Here is a 12050-nt window from a genome sequence, read left to right as displayed (position 1 = left end):
TCCCAGGCAGACATCTGTTCACTGATGCCTCTCTGTGTGCCAGGGGCCCAAGGGTCTCCCTTCTATTTCTTTTGCTTCACTTTTCACACTGCACTGTAACTGGGTGTCTCTCTCTCTTCCCTAATAGGCCAGAGCTCGTTTGCGGCAGGAATCAAATGTTATCTTTGTATTCTCTCAAAACTCTTCTAGAAGCAGGCTCAACTCTGCTTAGGTGTTGAAAAATTGATTATGTATAGTATAGTATTGCTGTTCGAAAAGACCATGACAGCGTTGATACCATTGCAGGCTTTTCCATATTCTTTAAAGACAAGTAGGTGCAGTCAGTCCAGGGAGGACATCATTAACGGTGGGTACACAGGGACCTGGCATATGAATGACAGAGATGGCTTCTTCTGGGGAAACACACTCTCCTTATGCCCAGCACATAGAGGCACCTAGCAAACATGGCCTCCACCCCACTGTGCCCAGCTCCCAGTCCATCCTCACACATCAGTTCTGATTCCAGATGACATCTGGTGGATATCAGTTCTCTTTTTCACCATTGCACTGCTGTTGGTCATGTACTGTCACACACCTCACTGAACTTCAGCAACAGACCCTGGTTCCCTCTCTCTCAGCTCTGTCCTGTACCAGTCCAGTTTCCACACACAACAGGGATAACCTTTGTAAAAGATAAACCCTCCTCTCAAAGCCCTTCAGAGATGACTACTGAGCTCATCTGAACTTTTCTGATGACCTGCAAGGTCCTTCTGACTGGCCCCAGCCCATCCCTCAAGCCTCCCCTGAGCCTGTCCTCTTCTTAACTAAGCGGCACTCATGGCTTTGTCCAGCTCCTCACACAGGCCGAGCATCCGCCACCATGCGGCCTTCACATATGCAGTTGCTTCTACCTGAACTTCTCACCCTCCATCCTTCTCCAGGGCCCCCCGTGCCAGTCCTTTCAGCCTCAGCCTCACTGTCCCCTCCTGGACCTCCCTGACTGAGGCATCTCCCACCTTCACAGATGGATCACGGCTCCTCCCTATATTGTGAGCTCTGTGCAGCAGAAACTGCCCTCTCTGCTTCCCCATCTGATCCCAGTGCCTAGCACAGTGCCTGGCACAAGGTAGGAGGTGCTCAAGGAGTAAATGCTGAAAGAAAAAAAAGCAAAATGGGAGAGGAAGAAAGGTCTTGGAAGTTCTCATTTGATTGGTAAAAGTGTGGTGTTACTGGGGTTCCTGTTACACTCAAGGTCACATGGATTTAATTTGAGACCTTTTTGTAGTTAAAAATGTCAAGCTCCTTTGGAGGCTGAGCCTTCCATATGCACAGAATGTTTTTATTCAGAATAGCTGTTACTCAACATTTGAGACAGATTTGCTTCAGAATGGTGGTTTGGCTCTGTCTAGCGTTTGCAGCCATGATCTCCACTTGCTAATTTAGGACATACCTAGATTTCCAGCACACATTTCCCCTTCCTGGCAATATAGGACATAAGCCAGGGGACGTTGGTGTCCCTAGACGGTGCCTCCACATCCTGACTCCAGAGTCTGTGGTCTCTCTGGGTGCACTCTCTCTTCTGGGTCACTCCCATTTGTTCTCATTTCACTATTTTTGTCCCTGGCAATTGTCTGGATGGAAATTCACCAGAGTTCAACATTTTCAGTATTATTGGATCTTACAAAGGAGAGGAGAGAGAGGATGGTCCCCCCGGCATGGAGCAGAAACCAGTGCAGACAAAGAAAAGGCAGCAGCTGGATCGAGGCAGGAATCCAGGACTGAGAAGCACCCTGACCTTCGCTGGAGGGGGCAAAATGCATCAGGAGTGTTCCTCTATCTTAGGACGTTGGCTCTCTCAAAGCTCACCCCACATGTTCAAAAGCAACCAGGAGTGGAGGTGAGAATTAATAGTCCACCATGAGTGGTAGCAAGCACAGCAAATGGAATAATGAACCCCTCAGGTTTAGGTCTGGCCAAACCACTAGTCTCTCAAGATTTTGGTTGCTTCACCCCTAAAATGAAACGATTGAAGATTTCTAAGCTCAGCAATTTCTGTGAAGAAATGTCATTTACCACATCTCTGCATTATGCACCTCTAGTAAATGTTTAATGGTCTGCAATAAGTTTTAGAGTCACATTAGTGATTTCAACTTTCTGTATTTGACAAGTGTTCTAATTACCCATCAAGGAAGAGCTGAGGAAGAAATGAGCCGAGGACTGGCAAGAGGTTGTAGCAATTTGTGTTGTACTTTGACCTGCTTTGTCAAGTTGTGAACAATTAGTCTCACAGCTGAAAAACAACTGCTGCATGCAAAGCAGGTGATCTGAAATCAGGACCACTGCTCCTGATGCCCGCTCCCACTTGTGCACATTTATCCTGTCTGGATTTGGTGCTCAGCCCTGACTGATGATCTTCATAGCATAGTGTGCAGTAGATGGCCATGGTTTATAGAGGGGAGGGAGCCGAGGCTTGGAGGGGCCTAACAGCCAGTCCAGGGTTACAGGGGACAAGTGGAAAGGCCAGCACTCAACCCTGGTCTGCCTGATTCCACCCAAACAGCCCAATGTGGGCAGGCAAGAGATGACCTTGGGTGGATTCATAGACCTGAAAAGACCATTTGCTTGACCTGGGAGGTAGCACATATTGGGAGCCAGGTAAATCTGCTTCTCAGTCTCTGCTTGGGGACTTCAGGACCATCACTTAAAAACTCTTCTTGCCTCCTTGGGTTGTTGAAGAGAAATTAGACACAGTACCTGCTTTTTGGCAGGTGCTTTGAAAAAAAAATTTCTTTCCCTTCAATAAGAGGAAGGATTGAATCATGCAAAGTTCTTCAGGTCCAAAGGCATTTCAGCCTCCTCCAGGTTTCCCTGCCAGCCTCTCCCTTCTCGGTCATCAATGAAGTGTTCTTTATTTCTTAACCGGTATTGCCCCTATTTTTAGCTTATTTCATCACATGTTCCTCTGTCATGCTAGATCCCTATTAATTTCAGTAGGGATGACACCACATTCAAGAACCTGAAGAAGAGACCCAAAGCCAACAAACAAGACACAAGGTTTTATTATGGGGAACTTACACACAGAAATGGCCCAGTCATGGCAGGCTGGACAGAACTGCAACTGCTTGTAAAAAGGATGCAGTTTGTATAACATCTTCACTTAGCATCCTCCCCCTAGAACCCTCCACATGGCAACCCTCATTTCTTGAGTTACTGCTGTCAGATGTGTCTGCTATAAGGATCATTTTCGGGGTATGCATAAGTTACTGCTTTCAGGCGCATCTACCACGCCTCTTCTGAGCCTCCAACAGAGTCTACAATGGAATGAAAAGCCAAGCCTTGGAGGAAGGCGAGCTTCTGAAGTTTCCTGTCCTACTCTGTGGCTTTGTGAGCATGGGGCTGCTCCTTGGCTATCTGGAGTTCCCAGAAGAAGATCAGGAAGGCCTTTGCTGAGGCCTGTGATGCTCGTGGCCAGGCACTGCTACAGACTCCATGACAGTGAGCCCCCCCTGGACAAGCACACATCAGGTGTGGTCACCACAGGGTCTGATCACAGAGCTTTGTGCACACTCACCTGACCACCTGTGCAAGACAGAAACCTCTCTAAAGAACTCCTAAGATGGGCCATACATAGGGGTTAACCCAAAGACAAACTTGGGGCTTGGCAGATTCTCTAATACAGTGACTCCCAAGTTGTTGGCACACAGCAGGGCAGTGCTACCAAGAGAGGAGCTGCAGACAGGGCGCTGACTGGGCCTGTGCTGGGAGACCCTCTGCCTGGCTGTGGGTCTCTGGTCTCAGGCCACTGATGGCAGGTCCTGAGAGTGGGAAGAGCCGCTGCTGGGAGCCACGTCCATTTCCCTCACACCAGTCTGCAGAGGTCAGTCTTCATGTCTAAACCTTCCGACTCCTTGCTGTGTCATTCCTCATGGGTAAAATTAAGGCAGGTGATGCCCATGAGTGCTGTGGCCTAGAATGACTCTCACCGCAGCCTATTTATTACACTAAGCCAGCCAGCTCCGCTGTGTGGACTCCCTAAACTCTCGCAAAATGCTTCTATCAGTGGCTACCTTTTATAGAGATTCTCAGTACCCTTCTCCATCCCCTTTTTTATGGGGAAATGAGGGCCTATAAGGCTGGGGCGATGAGAAGCACTAAACAGGCCTATCTCCGCCTGGTGTTTTGTGGTAGAGATCTCTACCTCAGGACAAAACATAGACCAATTTTAGCAGGAAAATTCAAGGATTTGTTACACAGTTTTTGCTGTAGATATATGTCATGTTTCTTGTAGAAAATATAAACAGGCAAAAAAGAAAAATTGCATGTAATCTCCTCCCCTCCCCAACCACTGTTAACCAATTAGGGGTGTATCTTTCCAGCCTTTTTTTATACATAATCCCATTTTTCCCCCAGGGAAATTACATTCTGCATACAGGTTTGAAGCAGCTTTTCCCCTTCCTCCTCAAACACAGAGTAATGGAAAATAATCTAAACATTTCTTAATGCTTCCAAATAATGGATATGAACTTCTGATCCCTTGTTCCTCTGTAACTGTGGAGTCCTTAGGACCTTACTTTATAGTATTAATATTTATTGTTGGCTGTAGTCTTCTTTGAGATTACGGCTTTTTATTTAGTTTTTTTCTAAAGCCTCCTGTGTTGTGGTTTTGTTGTCTCTTGCTGCTGTCAATAAGCCTGCATGAAATGGAATTCCTTCTCCTTTCTGGATTAGTCCTTGTCTTTTTTGACTTGAAAATCATGTACGCCCTGGTGTTTCTACGGTATGTAAACTGAAAGTAAACATCTAAGTTAGGGACAGAAGGTCACAAGTACTCAAGGTTTTTCCTAGAGCAGAGTATGACTGGTGTGTGGTTAGGATGTAATCTTCAAACTGGGACTCAGTGCTTACCCTTCAGAGCTAGTCTAGGTCATTTGGCCATTTTCTCACCTTCTATAGGAAAAGTTATTTTTCTTTAGTCATTCTGGGAATTGGCCTAACTGTTAGGATGACATTTAAGTCACTCCAGGTTAAATTGTAGGACAGAGTTAGATATTGGAATTCCTGTATATATTTAGTGGGGTCTGATGAGAAAGAGCCTAAACACTGGCTGATTTGGGAAAGGTCTGATAGAGAAAAAGGCACATGTACCCTGACTATGCCTTCAGCTCCGGCCACCTCTCTAAGAGGAAATTGTTGAGCAGGTGGGGGAAAGCTAGTTGCAGAATGAAACTGTAAACCAGACTGGGTGTGAGGAGGGGAGGTAATAGAAGGGTTATAGGGTGGGGGAGCAAAGGCTGAAGAAGGGTTGGAGCCTGATTCAGCCTGGCGGGGAGCGACCTGAGGAGGAGCTGTCTGAGGAGGAGGTGAGAGAGAGGTCAGATGGGTTGGTAGAAAATGAAGATTCACAAGATTCAGTGACGCTTGGGGTTGGGACTGAAGGGACAGGTGGGAGGGAAAGAAGAAAGATGTGGGACAAGTCTCATTGGGAGCAGAGACTAGGGAGGGACCAATGTGTAAAAGAATGCCTGGACGTCAGGCACCTCAGACCATTTGCCCATTTTTCGACAAAAATTATCTAGATCTTGTAAAATGGAGAAATCAAAAGTGCCGTTTTCTGGCTATTTAGAACCATTGTCGAGTTTGTATTGGGGCCAAGCAGTATTGCAGAAGAAAATAAGACACTTATATTTTAGGTCAGGCGAGAGTTGAAGAGGTTTTAAGTTCTTGAGAACATAGACTAAGGGAGAAGAAGGAAGAATGGAGGGTAGAAGGTTGCCCATAGTGAAGGAGGCAAGTTTAAAGAGAAGGGTAGAGACATGGGGAGAAGGGGTGGGGGGTGCTTGCCCCCCAGGAAAGTGGAGAAGGGGTGAGAGGTGCTTGCCCCCCAGGAAAGTGGAAAAGGAGTGGGAGGTGCTTGCCCCCCAGGAAAGTGGAGAAGGGGTAGAGACACAGAGAGAAGGGGTCAGGGGTGCTTGCCCCCCAGAAAAGCGGTGCTTGCTGCTAAGGGTGAAAGACCAAGGCAGGCGTCCCCGCGTGGTCAGACACCTCTGAAACATGGGTGAATAATCAGGCAGGCGTCCCTGCAATGATTAATCACCAAGGGAAGGCTGTCTTCCTGAGTCCGTGACCAGTGCCAGAGTTTTGGGTCCACGGATAAAATGTGTCTCCTTTGTCTCTACCAGATAATGAAAGGAATTGAACTTAAGAGAAGGGAGAGATTGAAGGGTGGTGCCAAGATTGAAAGGAGAAAGAGGCTGAGGGATAGTGAGAGAGGTTGGAGAAGAGAGTAAAAAGAGACTGCTTACCCGATTTAAAATCAGTGAGATGTTCCTTGGGCTGGTTGGTCTGAGGACCTGACGTCATAAGTGGATCTCTTCTTGGAGCGAGGGTGAGGACAGGGGACTGGTCTCCCGAAGGAGTCCCGCTTACCCAAGTCTTCAGCACCAAATGTCTCACGCGTTCGTGTGAAGAGACCACCAAACAGGCTTTGTGTGAGCAACATGGCTGTTTATTTCACCTGGGTGCAGGTGGGCTGAGTCCGAAAAGAGAGTCAGCAAAGGGTGGTGGATTATTGTTAGTTCTTATAGGTTTTGGGATAGGCAGTGGAGTTAGGAGCAATGTTTTGTGGGCAGGGGGTGGATCTCACAAAGTACATTCTCAAGGGTGGAGAGAATTACAAAGAACCTTCTTAAGGGCGGGGAAGATTACAAAGTACATTGATCAGTTAGGGTGGGGCAGAAACAAATCACAATAGTGGAATGTCATCATTTAAGGCTATTTTCACTTCTTTTGTGGATCTTCAGTTGCTTCAGGCCATCTGGATGTATACGTGCAGGTCACAGGGGATATGATGGCTTAGCTTGGGCTCAGAGGCCTGACACTAACCACCACAGCATTTCATGGAGAAAAGAAATTCTCTTAGCTGTCAGACAGTTCCTGTCTAGGTGACACCTGTCTTGGGTTAGATGCTTCCTTTTTTTCCTCCACAGTTTGAAGGTTTAAATAAAATGTATTCAGTGTGGAGAGTGAGATGATTGCAATTATGGAGGCAGAAGGATAAGAAATTTGAAGTTTAGGCAAAGCACATGTCCCACCACCAAGATAAAACAAACCGTGATTCAGTCAAGAATCTGAGTTTTGGCTTAATTTCTCATGCATGTGCATTGTAGGTCATCTTTAAATTTATTTGACTTGTGAAAACAATTTTAACTACAAATAAACACACAAGCAGTATAAATATGGAAACCCCACACAGGCAGGGACCTCCCTTTGGTGAGAACGCTATAGGCATAGATGAATCATGCTGAGATAGTTTACATCTGTGAGGTTCATGTGAACTTTGAGGCCACCAGACCTCAAGGCAAAAATAAATACCCTTCAAAGACTTTGTAGCTTCCAAGAATTATTCATGTGGAAACCAAATGAAGATGTTGATTTCCAAGAAAGAGATCTCACAACTACAGTGGATGACTGAGTGATTCCAGCCAAACACAAGAAAGTATTAACTTTTTAAATCTATTATTGAAGGAATGTAATTGTAATTATGGTACATTACTTTAGGGTTCTGGGGTAGTTTTAAGCACTTAGCTTTAAGCACTCCAGTTTAGCCTTTTGAACAGCAAATTCATGTGTCAAATTACAATGAATGTCTCTATTAATGCGCCTTCTAATTCCTTCTAAACCTCACTCCTAAACTGCACCAGGTTGGAGCCATAAAGGGTTGCATGTGGGAAGCCTCCATCTGCTTTTCTCCTTTGAGAGGTGGTTGTGAATGGGACCAGTCAATGGGAATAAGATAATAATTGTGTTCTAAGAGCCTCTTGTTCTGTGGAGTGTGTGACTTACTGACTGATGCTAAACATTTGAAACTGTAAATTTGAATAAGTCCATAGAAATTGGGACACAGAAACATGGGTCTTAAATGATAGAGCTGCTTCCGAGTGTTTTCTGGAGTGGTGTTATGGTAGGAAGTGCGTCTCAATAATGCTATCGTAAAGACAACCTTACAACTTGAAACTTGCCCCCAGAAAAACACTTGAAAATAGTAGATCTATGATGGTAGATTTCTGGTGAATTTACTAGAGTGTGTTTTCTTCCAGCGAATTTATCTCTTCATTGATTTTATTCATTCCTGTGATCTAAGGGTGAACTGGTCTATTTTCATTTTACAGTTTGAGAAAGAAGTTAAACCCTAAGTAACTATAATAGTTTCTCTAGAACTTAAGATATTTTTTATGCACCTGAAGATTTTTTCAGCCTTACTAGGCCATGGTATAAATATTTCTCCTATTTCTTGTGTTGAAATGGGAGGTATCTCAGGAAGCTGAGTTTCCACTTTTGGCATAACTAATCCCAGCAAAAACAGGGAACAGTTTATCTATCAAAAATCACACTCCTGATTTTATCCATGATGTTCTTCCTCCTTTCCTGTTCCCTACTGTCTACACTCAGATAATTCAGATTCATAACCCAGCCCTACGAGAGCATGAGGGAGTATGGGGATAAAAGCCACCCCACTGAGGCTTCTCACGAGGACCAAACAGTGCCTCTCAGTGCCTCTTTGGCCATGGGTTTCTGTCTGCAGAGTCTCATCATTGGGGGTGCCATTTTCTGGTCATCCACCCTTTCCCCAACCTCATTTTCCAATTGGACCAGTCATAGCACTGAGGGTCCCTTGTGAACTCTGGAAGGAGAGTTTTCCCCTTTGAGCCATTGGAGATGCTGTCTTTGGCTTTGGTTAAATCTTTGCTGACATCACAGGTGCCTCTCAAGTCAGCTTTCCTAGGTCCAACTGGTTCCTGGTTAGATATCCCGCTTTCTCTCTCCCTCTCATCTCTGCAGCTTGCTGTAGAGGCTGCTCCCAAAGTTCTTTAGGCTTACATGTGCCGTCATCTTCGGCCATTCAATTGGCTCCTCCGAGATTCAGCACCCTCCTTCTTTTCCCCTCCCCTACTTTTTCCTTGTATTTCTCAGTAAGTACTCTTCACCTTTTCAGTACCACATTCCCAAATGTCACCAGCTCACCTGAGTCTTAGTATTCTCTGGCCTGGACCACCTCCTTGTGGATGATGACTCTCCTCCCTCAGGAATTTATTTTGTACATTTATAAATATACAAAATACGTTCATGTACATGTTTCCTTCATGAAACATTTGTTTAAAAAAACTGTGATTACATATGCAGTATATGTTACTTATGTACAAATTTTTTTTTTTTTTTTTTGGCTGAGTGCAGGGGACTTTATTAATGGCATACGACAAGGTGGGGCTCTCTAGGCCCCTCCCTTTTCAGGGGGTCTACATGGAAACTTGAGAAAGGGAGTTTCTCAGTGTTGTCGGGGACTGAGTGTGGCAGGGACTTCCCAGCAGTGAGGGCCTCTCTCTTCCTCTCTTGCTCTCGCTGGGGTTGGTAGTCCAGGGGTCTTACTCCTTGGAAGTCATGTGGGCCATGAGGCCCACCACCCTGATGCTGTAGCCAAATTCATTGTCATACCAGGAAATGAGCTTGACAAAGTGGTCGTTGAGGCCAATGCCAGCCCCAGCATCGAAGGTTGAAGAGTGGATGTGGCTGTTAAAGTCAGAGGAGACAACCTGGTGCTCAGTGTAGCCCAGGATGCCCTTGAGGGGGGGTCTTGGACACCTGCTTCACCACCTTCTTGATGTCATCATATTTGGCAGGTTTTTCCAGACAGCAATTCAAGCCCACAACTGACACATTGGCAGTGGGGACACGGAAGGCCATGCCAGTGAACTTCCCATTTAGTTCAGGGATGACCTTGCCCACAACCTTAGCAGCACCAGTAGAGGCAGGGATGATGTTCTGGAGAGCGTCGTGGCTGTCACACCACAGTTTCCCAGAGGGGCCATCCACAGTCTTCTGGGTGGCAGTGATGGTGTGGACTGTGGTCATGAGTCCTTCCACGATACCAAAGTTGTCATGGATGACCTTGGCCAGAGGCACTAAGCAGTTGGTGATACAGGAGGCATTGCTGATGATCTTGAGGCTGTTGTCATTACTTCTCATGGTTCATGCCCATCACGAACATGGGGGCGTCAGCAGAAGGGGCAGAGATGATGACGCTTTTGGCTCCCCGCTGCAAGTGAGCCCCAGCCTTCTCCATTGTGGTGAAGACACCGATGGATTCCACGATATACTCAGCAACAGCATTGCCCCATTTGATTTTGGAGGGATCTCGCTCCTGGAAGATGGTGATAGGATTTTTGTTGATGAAAGCTTCCCATTCTCAGACTTGGCAGTGCCATGGAATTTGCCACAGGTAGAATCGTACTGGAACACACAGACCATGTAGTTGAGGTCAATGAAGGGGTCATTGATGGCAACAATATCCACTTCACCAGAGTTAAAAACAGCCGTGGTGACTAGGCACCCAATACAACCAAATCCATTGACTTTGATCTTTACCTTCACCATAGTGTCTCAGGGATGCAGCTGGCAATGAGAGAGAAGAGGCAGCTGTCTGTCAAATGGGAAGAGCAGAGAGCTACTTATGTACAATTTAAATATACAAATAAACAAGATTAAGAAAAAGAAAGACATGATATTCTTACCATCCAAAGAAGATGACTGGCTTGAGCCTCTCATCCAGGTCTCTCCTTGGCCTGTTCTTGTGTGATTTCTGTGTTCACATGTGGCACCTCTCAGAACTGAATTGACCTGCATGGTAGAGAGCTGAAGGCCACCCACCTTGTAAAGATAACATCCTTAAAACCCACCCTCACTCTCCCGACAGCCATGCCACAGAGCTGAATCACAACAAGTGTCTCATGGATGGAAACTCTTCCATTTTGTTATATTTCAACTGTTTTAAATTTGCTTATTTTTACTTGTACTAACCCTTCCTCTTCACTGTCAACCAAAAGATCATAAAAGACTGTTGATTTCTAAAGTCCAAGTAAAGACCATGGCTTAGCATTTCTTTTAGCTGGACGAGGAAGGGGTTTGGGAGAGAAGCATTGGGAATGAGGTGACTTACTCTCTTAAGGAACCCAGGTAGACCACCAGTGACTGCTGCTTTCTTTCACTAGCCCTCACAAGGCTTTCTTTCATGATCTACTCAGCATCTGTTTTTGGACAGTGTCTGTCTCTGTCACCCAGGCTGGAGTGCAGTGGTGGCTTGATCTTGGCTCACTGCAACCTCTACCTCCCAGGCTCAAACCATTCTCCCACCTCAGCCTCCTGAGTAACTGGGACTACAGGCATGTGCCACCAAGCCTGGCTAATATTTTGTATTTTTGCTAGAGACAGGGTCTCATCATGTCCAGGTTAGTCATGAACTCCTGCACTCAAGTGATCCTCCCGTCTCAGCCTCCTAAAGTGCTGGGATTACACTGTCCTCAGCCTACTCTAGAATCTTATCAAGACTGGATACCAACTCTCTTCTTCTCACAGTGCAGAATCCATAGTCTCCTATGTTAAAAATTACACCTGATTTGCCTAGCTCTAATCTTTGGCCACAGCCACATCTCTTCTTCAACGCCCTTCCTTCCAGATCCCTAACAGTACTGTGACAGCCTCATTTTTGAGGACTTTTGGGGCCCTAAAATATAATCCTTTGAAGTCAGAGGATTTGATCCCTTTTATTGCAGCAAGATTCTCCTCTGTAATATTTTTATCTGTTTTGGAGCCTTAGTTTTTCTTGTGGTTTTTCTCCACCTTCTCAGTGTGAGAGGGAAAATAATACTTCTAATCCTGGTGATGAGGGAAGGTCATTCCAGAGAAGCAGCAAATATAAAAATCAGGTAAGAATCAGAACAAGAAAGCCCAAGCTTCAAGTCAGAACTAGTGGAAATGAGGTTAGTGGGAGCCCGCCCTGATCCCCCTTATCTGGAAATCTATTTAAGAGAATAGCCAGAATGGAGAAAGCCAGAGAGAAGGGGAGAGAACCTGGCATTCTCCCAGGCAAGCCCCCACCAGTCTCAGCCTCTTTACCACTGCCTTTGCATCTCAAAAAAAGAAAGTGGAAGCAGAGAGAGATGGTCTGTCGTGGCCTTTTTCCGAGAGGGAACAGAACATTTCCGATTTTACATCCAACAAGGCTTCAAGAGTAGGGGGTG

The 12050-nt window shown here is 45.8% G+C and overlaps 1 protein-coding gene and 1 pseudogene across 1 annotated transcript in view; one reads left to right on the top strand and one right to left on the bottom strand.

Moving 5' to 3' along the window:
• PPM1H (protein phosphatase, Mg2+/Mn2+ dependent 1H) overlaps window positions 1-12050 on the top strand; it is a 290291-nt gene that overhangs the window by 169716 nt on the left and 108525 nt on the right. The gene's annotated exons all lie outside the window — the stretch shown is intronic.
• Window positions 9394-10407, bottom strand: LOC129010173 (glyceraldehyde-3-phosphate dehydrogenase-like; annotated as a pseudogene).

The sequence above is a fragment of the Pongo pygmaeus genome, chromosome 10 (assembly GCF_028885625.2).
Source record: "Pongo pygmaeus isolate AG05252 chromosome 10, NHGRI_mPonPyg2-v2.0_pri, whole genome shotgun sequence".
NCBI classification, from domain to species: Eukaryota; Metazoa; Chordata; class Mammalia; order Primates; family Hominidae; genus Pongo; species Pongo pygmaeus.
Note: the sequence above shows the minus strand (reverse complement) of the source record. Positions and strands in the feature narration are given on the sequence as shown.